The sequence below is a fragment of the Notamacropus eugenii genome, chromosome X (assembly GCF_028372415.1).
Source record: "Notamacropus eugenii isolate mMacEug1 chromosome X, mMacEug1.pri_v2, whole genome shotgun sequence".
Lineage (NCBI taxonomy): Eukaryota > Metazoa > Chordata > Mammalia > Diprotodontia > Macropodidae > Notamacropus > Notamacropus eugenii.
The window spans coordinates 36,642,740-36,657,443 of NC_092879.1; the positions used below are offsets into that span (position 1 = coordinate 36,642,740).

The 14,704-nt window shown below is 39.8% G+C and overlaps 1 protein-coding gene across 2 annotated transcripts in view; it reads left to right on the plus strand.

The window, feature by feature from the left end:
- Positions 1-14,527, plus strand: part of LOC140515403 (coiled-coil domain-containing protein 186-like) — a 35,054-nt gene extending 20,527 nt beyond the window's left edge. For both annotated transcript variants that reach the window (XR_011971005.1, XM_072626077.1), the window contains one exon: positions 13,887-14,527. The gene's annotated coding sequence lies outside the window, so the exon portion shown is untranslated. The remainder of the gene's footprint in view (positions 1-13,886) is intronic.
- The last annotated feature ends 177 nt before the right edge of the window (positions 14,528-14,704 follow it).

Below are 14,704 nucleotides of genomic sequence, written 5' to 3' on the forward strand. Positions count from 1 at the left end.
TATATTTCTCTTGAATCTTATATTTGAAAATCAAATTTTCTAATGAACTCTGGCATTTTTGTCAGGAAGGTCTGGAAATCCCTTATTTCATCAAATGTGTACATGAAGTCTTCTTTGAAATGATAGGTAGCATCCAAACCAAACCATCAGCAAGCATTATATGTAAAAGGGATAAGCTAGAAGCATTTCAAATAAGATTGGGTGTGAAATAAGGACGTCCATGATCACCACTGTTTTTCAATATAGTACTACTGTATTAACATTAACTAAAAATGTTAGGTTTAGCAATGAGAAGAAAAAGAAATTGAAGAAATTAGAATAGGCAAAAAAAGAAACTAAGCTATCCCTCTTTGCAGATGATATGATGGTATACTTAGAGAATCAAGTAAAATATTACTTGAAATAAGAAACAAATTTAGCAGAATTGTGGGATATACAATAAACCCTCACAAATCATCAGCATTTATATATGTATATATGTACGTATGAATGCATGTATGCATATGTACATATATATGCATATGTACACATGCATAACTAACAAAGCCCAATAGCAAAGGATGGAAAGAGAACTTCCATTTAAAGTTACTATAGTATTTGAGAATCTACCTGCCAAAATAAACCCAGGAATTATATGAACACAATTACAAAACACTTTTCACAGAAAGTCAGAACTAAACAATTGAAAAAATATGAGTTGCTCATGGTTAATATGAGCTCATGTAATAAAAATGATAATTCTACCTAAATGAAATTACTTCTTCAGTGCCATACCAATCAAACTACCAAAAATTATTTTGCAGAACTAGAAAATATAATATCAAAATTCATCTGGAAGAACAAAAGTTCCAGAATATCAAGGGAATTAATGAAAAGAAATGCTGGGGAAGGTGGCCTAGCTATATAGACCTTAAATTTATTATAAAGCAACAATCATTAAAACTACTTGCTACCAGCTAGGAAACAGAGTGATTGATCAATGGAATAGATTAGATACACAAGACACAGTAATTAATGACCATATTAACCTAGTGTTTGATAAATTCAGAGAATTCAGCTTCTGGGAGAAGAACTCACTATTAGATGAAAACTTCGAGGAAAACTAGAAAACAGTATGGTAGAAACCAGATATAGACCAATATCTTACACTGTATACCAAGAGAAGGTAAAATTGGGTACATGATTTAGCCATAAGGGTGATACCTTAAGCAAATAATGAAAGCATGGAATAGTTCACCTGTCATTTCTATGCAGAAAGGAAGAATTTAGGATGAAAGAAGACATAAAGAGCATTATAATATGTAAAATAGGTCATTTTTATTATTATGAAATGAAAGAAGTTACTTTGCCAAACAATTTCAATGCAGCCATGATTATAAGATAAACAGAAAGTTGGAAATGATTTTATAGCAAATATCTCCGATGAAAGTCTCATTTCTCTAGTATATAGAGAATGGAGCCAAATTTATGAGAATGAAAGTCCTTCCCCAATGCATAAATAATTAAAGGATATGAAAAGCCAGTTTTCAGGTGAAGAAATCAAAGCTCTCTATAGTCATGTGAGAAAATGTTCTAAATTGCTGTTGATTAGAGAAATGAACATTAAAACAAACCTGAGGTACAACCTCACTTCTATTAGACTGGCCAATATGAAGAAAGGAAAAATGATTAATGTTGGAGAGGATATAGAAACATTGGGACACTAATACATTGTTGTTGGAGTTGTGAACTGTTGCAACCATTCTGGACACCAGTTTGAAACTATGCCCAAATGCCAATTAAACCGTGCATACCCTTTGATCCAGCAATACCACTAGTAGTATATCTAAGATCAAAAAAGGGGAGAGATCAAAATATTTTTGTACAAAAATATTCATAGAAACTCTTTTTGTGGTTATAAGGAACTGGAAATTGAGGGGATTGGGGAATGGCTGAACAAGTTGGGATATATGAATATAACGGAATGTTCTTGTGCTATAAGAAATGACGGGCAGGTAGATGTCAGAGAAACCTCGAAAAATTTACATTAACTGATGCAAAGTCACATAAGCTAGAGCCAGAAGAATATGGTACACAGTAAAAGCAACATTGTAGGATGATCAACATTGAATGACTTAACTCTTCTCAGCAACACAGTGGTCTAAGACAATTTCAAAAGACTCATAAGAAAAAATGCTATTCATATCCAGAAGAAAATACTGATGGACTCTGAATACAGATCAAAATATATAATTTTCACTTTTTTTCATATTTTTTTCTTTGAGGCTCTTTCTTTTTCCACAATGTGACTAATATAGGAATGTGTTTTACAAGACTGCACACATATAAACTGTATTTAATTGTTTACTGTCTTAGGAAGGGGGAAAGGGAAGGAGAAGAAGATTTGGAACTCAATGTTTTAAAAATGTCTCCTAAAATTTGTCTTTACATGTAATCTAAAGGTAAAATATTATTTAAAAATACTATTGTGCCGTAAAGAATAACCAAGTGGGCCATTTCAGAGAAACCTGAGAAAATTGATGCTAAGTGAAATGAGAAACGGAGAATGATTTATGCAATAAAAGCAACATTATAAAGACAAACAATGTCGAGACACTTAAGAACTCTTACCAATGTAACGACCAAGTATGATTGCCAAGGATCCACGAGGATGCATATTGTGCACCTCCAGACAAAGAGGTGATTAACTCAGGGTGCAGAATGAGACACATTTTTGGATGTGGCCAATGGGGAAATACATGTGGCTTGAACACATACTCATAGATTTTTTAAAATAATTGTTTAATTTTCATTTTTTTTCATTGTATGGAGGGAAGTGAGCTAGAAGGGAGAGAAAATTAACATTTGTTCATTGAATAAAAGTAAAATGAAAAGTTACATTTTTAAAGAATATAGATTCCCTCAAAACAAATAAATAAGTGAGAAGGGATGGATTTTGAGAAAAATCATAATGCCATCCAGTAGATGACCTTGCTAAGATACTGTTTGCCAGTTGGTGGTCTCACAATGGGGTTAGGCTTTGGCTCATGGTTTCATTTAAGGGGATCTAGGCCTTTGTAGATGGTCTGACTGGAGGTCTGTTAGCCACCTGGTGATCTTGATGGGGACCTAGCATTCAAGTGGTGATCTCAGTGGGCTCCGAGGCTACAGTCAGTGGTTTGGCTAGAGGTCTGTCATATGAGTGGGGTCTCGTGGAATTCCTGGAACACAAGTGGTGGTCAGAGTTGGGGCCTGAGATTTGATGTGTCATTCTCATGGGGTCAGATGGACAAGTGAAAGTCTAAATAGAGGCCTGACAATTAATTATAAACCTGTGTGAAAATTGTAAATGTGTGTGATAACCATAGCAAACTACCCTTGCCTTGGGAGTATGGCAGCTTCTGGGAGGATGAGAGAGTGGAAGAGGTTCTGATTGAGTTTATCCTTCTAATCTCACATTGCTGGCATTGAAGTGGAAGATGCTGGGAACTCCTCCAAGGACATCATTCAGGAGCCAGACTCCCGTGAAGATTACCAATCAGATGCCAGGATTCCACTGAGATATGCAGGTAGGGGCCAAGGTCCTGTTAGGATCACCAACTGGCTAGAGAAAGGATGAGGAAAACGTGAAGAAAGTGAGAGAGAGAACAAAAAAATAACTGCAAGAAAGAATTAGTGGGACCAGACACACCAAGGCTCTGTGGCCTTAGGGAAGTCACTTAACCATTCTGTGCCTCAGCTTTCTAATCTGCCACATGAGAGGGGAACTGGATTCACTGGTCTCTAAGATCCCTTTCAGCTCTATATTCTACAGTCCATTCCTCCTCTAACCATGTAAGTTGACCCTCCCACCTACCCCTATGGCTCCCCACCCCTAGATGAATGGAGACTATGCTATTTTTATTGGGAAGGGAAGAAGGGTTCTAGGCCCCTCAATTCATCAATGTGGCCAAAAAAATCCCAATCCTAATCTAGGTTGGTTCCAGAGTCCCCCAGTCTGTCTGGAGCATGAACAAGCAGTATATATATATACTGGTTGAGATATGCTAAAGTTTATACTTAGAGAAAATTGTTTGAAGGAGTCTACCCAGCAGACCTGCCCACAGACCTGCTCCTGTGGAAAGCAGGACTGAGCAGGGAGCATAGAGTCCAACTGAGAGTCTCTGGGAAGAGAAATTGCCTGGGCTGATTGAAACAGCAGGAGCAGCCTTGGGGAAAGAATTGAGATCTACAGAGGAAGGAAGGCAGGGCAAGTCAATGCCTGTGAGTGGCAGCCCAGGCTGGTGGTACAGTAAGGGAGGGGGAAGGGCTGAGAGGGCAAGGAGGAGCTTCAGCTGCCAGGGCTGCGGTCTTAGAGCCATGGAATCTTCCAGTCACAGACCCCCATAGATGGAGGGGACTGCAGATGCCTCGTTCCAGCCCAGGCCTGAGCACCAATCCCCTGGACAACATTCAGGACTCATGGGCACCCAGCCAGTGCTGGAGAACTGAATGCTTTCCTCCTGGGGCAGGCTCTTTCATGTTGGGGCAGCTGCCTCATGGAGGGAGACCAGTGATTTCAGCCTGATCCCCTCCCTCCTCCCAACTGGAGAGAGTCCTCAGAACCTTTCAATCCTTCCTCCCCTGTGCCCACAGAGGGGACTACAAGTGTCATCTCTGGTTATCAGGGCAGCCTGTCCACAGGGATCCACCTGAGGACCTAGGGATGTCAGAGGTGGGTCTCGAAGCCCAGAGAGGTCCAGTGAGTTGTCATGGTGACCCAGGTTACTAGAACCTTAGAAAGTCAGAGCCAGGATTCCAAACCAGGCCTTCTGACTCCAACCCCAACGTTCTGTCCATTACATGGCACCTGTCTGTCCCTTCAGGGAGTGGAGGAAGAGATAGATAGGCATAAATAATGTCTGATAATATAAATAATGTTTCCTATCTACATGGGAAACCTTGACCAGGAACTGCACTGGGGAAGGTGAAGTGGAGGTGCTAGAGGGAAGAGCTGCCTCTCCATGAGATGATATCTAACCATGGTTCCCTGTAGGATCAAGGCTCAGAGGTCAATCAGGCCAGGCAGGGAGGCTGCAGGCTAACTGTTACAGGTGGGGGTAGCAGGGCTGGCTCAACCCTGGCTTAATGAGTGAGGCAGTGACCTCTAGAGAGCTCTTAGGGGAGAGTAAGAAAGGAGAATTGAATATTTAAAGATTTAAAGAGGAGAAGGGGGGTCGGAGCCAAGATGGCGGAGTAGAAAGACACACATATGCTAGCTCCGAACCCACAGCCCATAAAATATCTGTAAAAAAGAACTCCTAACAAATTCTGGAGCAGCATAAGCCACAGAACAATGGAGCAGAGGAGATTTCTGTTCCAGAGGGACCTGAAAACCTGACTCGAAAAGTCCACTGCTCCCCGGACCTGGAGCCAGAGCCGAGCCCAGCCCTGCCTTGGCCACATGGCGCCGAGAGGAGCCCATCCATGCAGGCTTCAGGGACGGAATTTCCAGCAGCCGCGCCGGTCCCTCCACCCACAGGTGACAAGGGTCGATGAGAGGGTCTCTTTGGCAGGTCGAGATGGGAGTGGGGTGCCCCCATAACTCAGGCTCCCTTGGGAGGCAGCAGTGGAGGTGGGAGCAGACCAGGGCTCCCCAAGCAGGCAGCAGCTTGTATCCATTGTTGAAGGTCTCTGCATAAACCCCCTGAGGGAACTGAGCCTCCTGTGGTGGCCCTATCCCCACCTGAGCACCTGAACTTGATTTCACACTGAATAGCAGCCCCGCCCCCACCAAAAGCCCTGAGGCTGGGAAGCAGCATTTGAATCTCAGACCCTAAGTGCTGGCTGGGCGGATCTGGAGGTGAAGCAGATGTGAAGAGAATATTCAGAAGTCAAGGGAAGTCTGGGAAAATGCCCAGAAAAGGGAGAAAAAAAAAGACTATAGAAGGTTACTTTCTTGGGGAACAGGTATTTCCTCCTTTCCTTTCTGATGAGGAAGAACAATGCTTACCATCAGGGAAAGACACAGAAGTCAAGGCTTCTGTATCCCAGCCCACTCAATGGGCTCAGGCCATGGAAGAGCTCAAAAAGGATTTTGAAAATCAAGTTAGAGAGGTGGAGGAAAAACGGGGAAACGCAATGAGAGACATGCAAGTGAAGCATGAAAAACAAGTAAACACCCTGCTAAAGGAGACCCCAAAAAATGCTGAAGAAATTAACACCTTGAAAAATAGACTAACTCAATTGGCAAAAGAGGTTCAAAAAGCCAATGAGGAGAAGAAAGCTTTCAAAAGCAGAATTAGCCAAATGGAAAAGGAGGTCCAAAAGCTCCCTGAAGAAAATAGTTCTTTCAAAATTAGAATGGCACAGATGGAGGCCAATGACTTTATGAGAAGCCAAGAAATCACAAAACAAAACCAAAAGAATGAAAAAATGGAAAATAATGTGAAATATGTCATTGGAAAAACAACTGACCTGGAAAATATATCCAGGAGAGACAATTTAAAAATTATGGGCCTACCTGAAAGCCATGATCAGAAAAAGAGCCTAGACATCATCTTTCATGAAATTATCAAGGAAAACTGCCCTGAGATTCTAGAACCAGAGGGCAAAATAAGTATTCATGGAATCCACAGAACACCGCCTGGAAGAGATCCAAAAAGAGAAACTCCTAGGAACATTGTGGCCAAATTCCAGAAAATATTGCAAGCAGCTAGAAAGAAATAATTCAAGTATTGTGGAAATACAGTCAGGATAACACAAGATCTAGCAGCTTGTACATTAAGGGATGGAAGGGCATGGAATAGGATATTCCAGAAGTCAAAGGAACTAGGACTAAAACCAAGAATCACCTACCCAGAAAAACTGAGTATAATATTTCAGGGGAAAAATTAGTCTTTCAATGAAATAGAGGACTTTCAAGCATTCTTGATGAAAAGACCAGATCTGAAAAGAAAATTTGACTTTCAAACACAAGAATGAAGAGAAGCATGAAAAGGTGAACAGCAAAGAGAAGTCATAAGGGACTTACTAAAGTTGAACTGTTTACATTCCTACATGGAAAGACAATATTTGTAACTCTTGAAACTTTTCAGTATCTGAATATTGGGTGGGATTACACACACACACACACACACACACACACACATGCACACACACACATACATAGAGACAGAGTGCACAGAGTGAATTGAAGAGGATGGGATCATATCTTAAAAAAAATGAAATCAAGCAGTGAGAGAGAAATATATTGGGAGGAGAAAGGGAGAAATGGAATGGGGCAAATTATCTCTCATTAAAGAGGCAAGCAAAAGACTTTTTAGTGGAGGGAAAAAGAGGGGAGGTGAGAGAAAAACATGAAGTTTACTCTCATCACATTCCACTGAAGGAAGGAATAAAATGCATATTCATTTTGGTATGAAAACCTATCTTACAATACAGGAAAGTGGGGGATAAGGGGATAAGCAGGGTGGGGGGGATGATGGAAGGGAGGGCATGGGGAGGAGGGAGAAATTTGAGGTCAACACTCAGGGGGAGGGACAGGGTCAAAAGAGAGAATAGAAGTAATGGGGGACAGGATAGGATGGAGGGAAATATAGTTAGTCTTATACAACAAAACTATTATGGAAGTCATTTGCAAAACTACACAGATATGGCCTATATTGAATTGCTTGCCTTCCAAAGGGATGAAGAGAAGTTGGAACTGAAAGTTTTAGGAACAACTTTCGAGCACTGTTCTTGCCACTAGGAAACAAGAAATACAGATAAAGGGGTATAGAATGTTATTTGACCCTACAGGACAAAAGAGAAGATGGAGACAAGAGCATAGAGGGATGATAGAAGAGAGGGCAGATTGGTAATAGGGTCAATTAGAATGCTCGGTGTTTTGCGGTGGGGGGAGGGGACAAAAGGGGAGAAAATTTGGAATCCAAAATTTTGTGAAAATGAATGTTAAAAGTTAAATAAAAAATAAACAAATAAAAAAATAAAGTGGAGGAGGCCCTTGTTCATCTCAGCCACAGAGAGAAGGAGGAGATTGTCAAGGGGATTCACAGAATATTTAGCAGAAAATGAGACCATCCCATCCATGAAGTTACAAATGTGTTGGTGTACCCTTGGAGAAGGAAAGTGATATCTTTATGCAGTAGAATTTATTGCATTTCTCTCTGAATAAGAGATGCAGGAAGGTTTACTGAAAAGACAAGGGATGTGGGGCCTGAAAAGGTAGGGAATCCCTGCTCTGAACCAGTCATCTGATCCACTGCACAGAGGAGGAGGGACACAGAGCCCAGGCCTGACTCCAAACACTTCCTGCTACACTCAGCCCAGGCCAGATTCCTGGCTCTTTGTTACTTTCTGCAGTTAAACATAATCTGATAGTCTCCTTGACTTTGGCCATCTGTTCTCCTGGCACACAGTCAGGCACAAGCCTCCAGCAAGACACAACCAAGGGAAGCCACACAATTTCTCCTGAGGGTAGCAAAGAATGGCAATTCCCAGAAAATTCCAAAATCCATAGAGAGAATCTTGTCTGGGCTTCTCCTCCCTTCTCTCTACCATCAGTGACATCTGCAGCACCGCCAGGAGCAACATCATCATCTTCATGAAGTTATTTATTATTAATGTTTTTATTTTAAATTTTGAGTTCCAAATTTTCTCCCTTCTAGACCCTCTTCCAGCCACTGACAGTCAACCAGTGTGATATAATTACTAAATGTGAAACCATGTAAAACCTATTTATATATTAGCCGTATCAAAAAAAGCAAGAAAAATTAAGAAAGTGAAAAATGTACTTCAGTTTGCATTCAGAGTTCATCAGTTCTGTCCCTGGAAGAGGATAACTATTTTTCATCATGAGTCCTTTGGAATTGTCTTGATCATTTTATTGATCAGAGAAGCTAATTTCTTCACAATTGGTCATCATTAGATAACACTGCTCTTACTGTAGAAAATACTTTCCTCTTTCTTGTCACCTCACTTTGCATGAGTTCATACAGGTCTTCCTATATGTCTCTGAAACGATCGTCCTTGTCGTTTCTTATAGCACAATAGTACTCCATCACAATCTGTGCCACAGCTTATTCAGCCATTCTCCAGTTGAGGAGCATTTACTCAGTTTCCAATTCTATGCCACTACAAAAACAACTGCTATAAATATTTTACACATATAGGTCCTTTTCCTTTTATCTCTTTGGGATACAGAACTGTTTGTGGCTAGGTGAAATGATATACATAATTTTATAGCCTTTTGGGCATAGGTCCAAAATGTTCTCCGGAATGGTGGAACCAGCAGACAGCTCTACGAACAATTGATTGCTGTATTTATTTTCTTTGATCCACTCCACCATTTGTCATTTCTAATAGATATGAGGTGATACCTCAGAGTTGTTTTCATTTTCATTTCCCTAAAAATTAATGACTTAGAAATTCTTTAGTCTTTTTTAAAGCATACTATTTTTATTTTCTTTATTTTTTCTTTTGCAAACTGCTTCTCGTGTATATATATATATATATAATTTATTTATTTATTTACTTTTTCAGTTCTTAACATCGAATTCCACAAGAATTTTAATTCAAAATTATCTTCTCATCTCTCCTCACTCCCACCTCAGGAAAGCATACATACCATCCACCCCTTCCTCCAGTCTGTCCTCCCTTCTATTCCCCACCCTTAATCCATCCCCCTTCCCCTCTATTTTCCTGTAGGGAAAAATAGATTTTTATACTCCATTGCCTATATAGCTTAATTACCAGTTACATGCTAAAACAATTTTTAAAATTCTTTCTTAAAGCTTTGAGTTCTATATTTTCTCCATCTCTCCCCACCCACCCTCATTGAGAAAACAAGCAATTCAATATAGGTCATATATGTGTAACAATGCAAAGCAATTCCATAATATTCATGTTGTAAAAGACTAACCACATTTCCCTCTGTCCTATCCTGCCCTTCCTTTATTCCTTTTTCTCCCATTATCTGTCTTCCCATAATAGTGTTTGCTTCTGATTATCCCTTTCCCCAATTTGCCGTCCCTTCTATTATCTTCCTTCTCCTATCCCCTTCCCCCTTGCCTTCCTGCAGGGTAAAATTGATTTCCATATCCAATTGAGTGTGTGTTATTCCCTCCTTAAGTCAAATTCCATGAGAGTAAGGCTCAATTATTTCCTTTCGTCTCCTCTCTTTTCCCCTCCATTGTAGAAGCTCTTTCTTCCCCCTTATATGTGAGATGATTTGCTACATTCTACCTTTCCCTTTCTCTTATTCCTAGTACATTTCATTCAGTAGTAAATTTTATTTTTGAGATTTTCTCCCCTTATGTTGAGTTTACCCTCTGCCCTCTGTCTATGTACATGTGCATATGTGTGTATACACACATGTACATATGCATGTCAACACATTTAAAATACATACATACCCATACACACACGCGCGCGCAACCACACACACATACATACATATATATATATATATATATATATATATATATATATATATATATATATATATATATATATATATATATTCCCTTTAACTACTCTAATACTGAAAAGGATCTCATGAGTTACAAAATAATGTCTTGCCATGTAGGAATGTAAATACTTTAATTGTAATGAGTTCTTTAAATCTTCTCTTTCATGCTTACCTTTTCATGTTTCTCTTGATTCTTGTATTTGAAAGTCAAATTTTCTATTCTTCTCTGGTCTTTTCAACAAGAATGCCTGGAAGTCCTCTATTTCATTGAAATTCCATTTTTTCCCTGAAGTATTATACTCAGTTTTGCTGGATAGGTGATTCTTGGTTTTAATCCCATCTCCTTTTACTTCTGAAATATCATATTCCAAGCCCTTCTATCCTTTAGTGTAGAAGCTGCTAAATCCTGTGTTATCCTGATTGTATTTTCAAATTACTTGAATTGGTACTTTGTCTGCTTATAATATTTTCTCCTTGACTTGATAACTCTGAAATTTGGCTACAATATTCCTAAGAGTTTTCCTTTTGGAATCTCTTTCAGGAGGTGATTGGTGAATTCTTTCCATTTCTATATTGCCCTCTGGTTCTAGAATATCAGGGAAGTTTTCCTTGATAATTCCTGGGAAGATAAAATCTTAGCTCTTTTTTTGATCATGGATTTCAGGTGGACCAACAATTTTTAAATTATCTCTTCTAGTTCTTCTTTCCAGGGCAGTTGTTTTTCCAATGAGATATTTCATATTGTCTTCTTTCATTCTTTTAGTTTTATTTTATAATTTCTTGGTTTCTCATAAATTAATTGGCTTCCATCTACGCCATTCTAACTTTTAAATAAATATTTTCTTCAGTGAACTTTTGAATCTCCTTTTCCAATTGGCTAATTCTGCTTTTTAAACCATTCTTCTCTTCATTGGCTTTTTGCACCTCTTTTGCCACTTGGGTTAGTCTATGTTTAAAGGTGTCATTTTCTTCAGCATTTTTTGTGTCTCCTTTAGCAAGCTGTTGACTTGCTTTTCATGATTTTTCTTCCATCACTCTCATTTCTCTTCCCAATTTGTCTTCTACTTCTGTTACTTGATTTTCAAAATCCTTTTTGATCTCTTCCATGGCCTGAGAGCATTGCATAATTTTTTGGAAGTTTTGAATGTAAAAGGCTTGACTTTTATGTCATCCTCTGTTGGTATGCTTTGTTCTCCTCATCCAAAATAATAGAAGAAAATGCCTTTTCACCAAGAACGTAACCTTACATAGTCTTATCTTTTTCCCTTTTTGGGACATTTCCCCTGCCATTTACTTTACCCTGGAGTCCTTTGTCAAATGGAGGATATACTCTAGGGACCTGTGAGTTCTCAGTTCCTCCAAGGTGGCACAATGAAGAGAAAAGAGTTTTCTCCTTGCCTGGCCTATGCTCTGGCCTGGAAGCAACCATAAGTATTCTTTTCTGGCCAGGACCTGTGAGTAAGATTCCCTCTCCAGAGCCTCCACCAGCTCCACCATGCCAGTGCTCCTCCCTTCCCCAGGACCACCACTCAGGACTGAGGGCCAGATCGTCTGCTTGATTCCTCCATGGTCTTTAGGCAGAAGGCTCCATAAGTGGAAACTGCTGCCACATTGGCTGCTGCCACCCTGGGGCTGGGGCTGGGGTCAGATTGCACACTCCCCTCACCCAGATGAAAGAGCTTTCTGACTGACCTTTTAAGCTGTTTTTGGTGTTTGTGGGTTGAGAAATCTGGGAATCGCATTTGCTACCCGTGATTCTGTGCCCTGAAGACTGCTCCAGTCCTGTTCTTGCTGTGTGATGCAGGCTGGGCTGTGCTCCACTCCCAGCCCAGTGTAATGGACCTTTCCTGTAGGCCTTCCAGGCTGCCTTGGACTGGAAATCTCTTTCACTCTGTTGTTTTGTGACTTTTCCTGCTCTAGAATTTGTGTAGAGTCATTTTTACAGGTATTTTATGTTCTATAGGGGAGAGTTACAGGAGGTCCATCTTCCTACTTCACCATCATTGATCCACTCCCTAGAACATTCTTTAATATGACTAAAGATTGATTTGATGAATTCATATCCCTTGACTATTGATCAATTGGGGAACGGCTCTTATTTTTACAAATTTGACTAAATTCCCAATTTATTTGCAATAGAAGGTGTTTATCAGAGAAACCTGCTGTAGAAATTTTGATATTACTTCATTGTCTGTGGCACCTTTTAATAAAATCATAGTTTCCCTGATTTTCTCATGTAATTGGGTTGTATCTGCTTTGTCTGAGATCATGATTTGTCCATTTGCCTTTTGCACTTCAGCTCAAGCATAATAGATTCTGCTCCAGTCCCTTGTTTTAGCTCTGTGAATGTATCTTTGTGTCAGCTGTGTTTCTCGTAAACAACATATTGTTGGATTCAGGTTTCAAATCCTTCCTGCTACCTACTTCTGTTTCATGGGTGAGCTCATCCCTTTCAAATTTACAGTTACTATTACTAACTGAATATTTCTTTTCATCCCATTCTCTTCTATGATTTCTCTTTTGGGTAAGATAGACTTCTATATAGAGCTGAGTGTATATATGTATTCTTCCCTCTTTGAACTAATTCTGATGGCAGTGAGGTTCAAGTATTGCCCACCAACTCCCCCCATTTCCCACTTCACTTTAAAAAATTCTACTTTGTATGCCTCTTTTATGTGAGAATGTTTTTGTCCCATTCTATCTCTCCCTTCCCCCTTTCTCCTAGTGCTTGCCAATTTCTCACCCCAATTTTTTCTGAGATCACCCCAGTGTAATCAACTCACTCCCATGGTCTTTGTCTATGTAGAACACTTCTAACTGCCCGTATAATGACAAAGATCTTACGAGTTACATGTTTGCATGTGGTAATGTAATTAATTTAACATTATTGAGTGCCTTATGATTTCTCTTTTCCTGTTTATGATTTTCTGATTCTCTAGAGTAATGTGTTTAAGAATGCTGAAAATTTTTTCTATTTTATCAAGTGTCCATTTCTCCCTGAATGATTATACTCAGTTTTGCTATGAGCTTTATCCTTCATTGTAATCCTACTTCTTTGCCTTCCCAAGTATCATATTCCATGCTCTCTTCTCCTTTAACATGAAAGCCACTATCTCTTCTGTGATCTTGACTCTGGCTCCACGATTTGAATTGTTTCTTTGTAGCTGCTTGTAATATTTTCTCTTTTACCTGCGAGCTCATTTTGTTATCTCTTTCAGGAGTTAATCAGTATATTTTTTTCTATTTCTATTTTACCTTCAGGATTTAATATATCAAGGTATTTTTCTTGGATAATTTCTTTAAATTATACCTAGGTTCTTTCTTTGATCATGGGGTTTCAGGGAGTTCAATAAGCCTTATATTATCTCTCCATTTATTTTCCAATTCAACTGATTTTCCAATGAGCTTTTCATATTTTCTTCTATTTTTTGATTCTTTTCATTTTGTTTTATTACAGGAAGTCATCCACCCTCCACTGAAACGTGCTGTGGATGGAAGGGACAGTGTTGGCAAGCAACATCATGTTCTGGAGCCCTATCTACAACAGTACTGAAAGTCACGGAGATTATTGAATATAAAAGCAGGGGTAGGGGTGAGCGGCTGTTGGCGTGGAAGGGATAAGGAAGAGAAGAGAAATAGCTCACTGGTGGTAATTGTTCATTTGTGTCAACTGGAACCAACCTTTCTGCCAATACTTCCATGCCCTATCATCCCTGCTGGAGGGAGCCCTGAAACCCTGTTTCATTCTGACCCTTGTGCCTGCTTCCCTCCCCCTTCTTCATGGCACTGAGGGGTGAGGCAGTCCCCTCCAGAAACCCATTTCTCCAGAACAGGCTCCTTGATGTGTTCTAGGGAGTCCTGGCCCTTGTCTTTTGCCCTGACACTGGCACCCTCAGTGGTTCTGGCTTTTCCATGCACCCCGCAGACAATCATTTCTGTGTGCATTGTCATCCCCAGGTAGAGTGAGAGATCCTTGAGAGCACTGATTCTCTTTACCTACTTTTAGCATGGTTCATGGTACATAGTAAGTAAACATTTAACCAATGCTAGTTATTTCATTCATTCATTTACTTTTCAATAAAACTACTTGTGTTTTGAGCCTTCTGAGCCTGTGTGCTTGTAACAAAAGCTGATATTGCTGGTGGAAGTGGGAGTGGATTGTCAAGTGCTGAAGTTCCCAAATAATCTGGAGGGATGAGGTTGCAGGGGCAGAGGTCAGGGACATGAGAGACCTTTGTAAGTAAGGTGAGACTACAGCTAACGAATGGTGTGAAA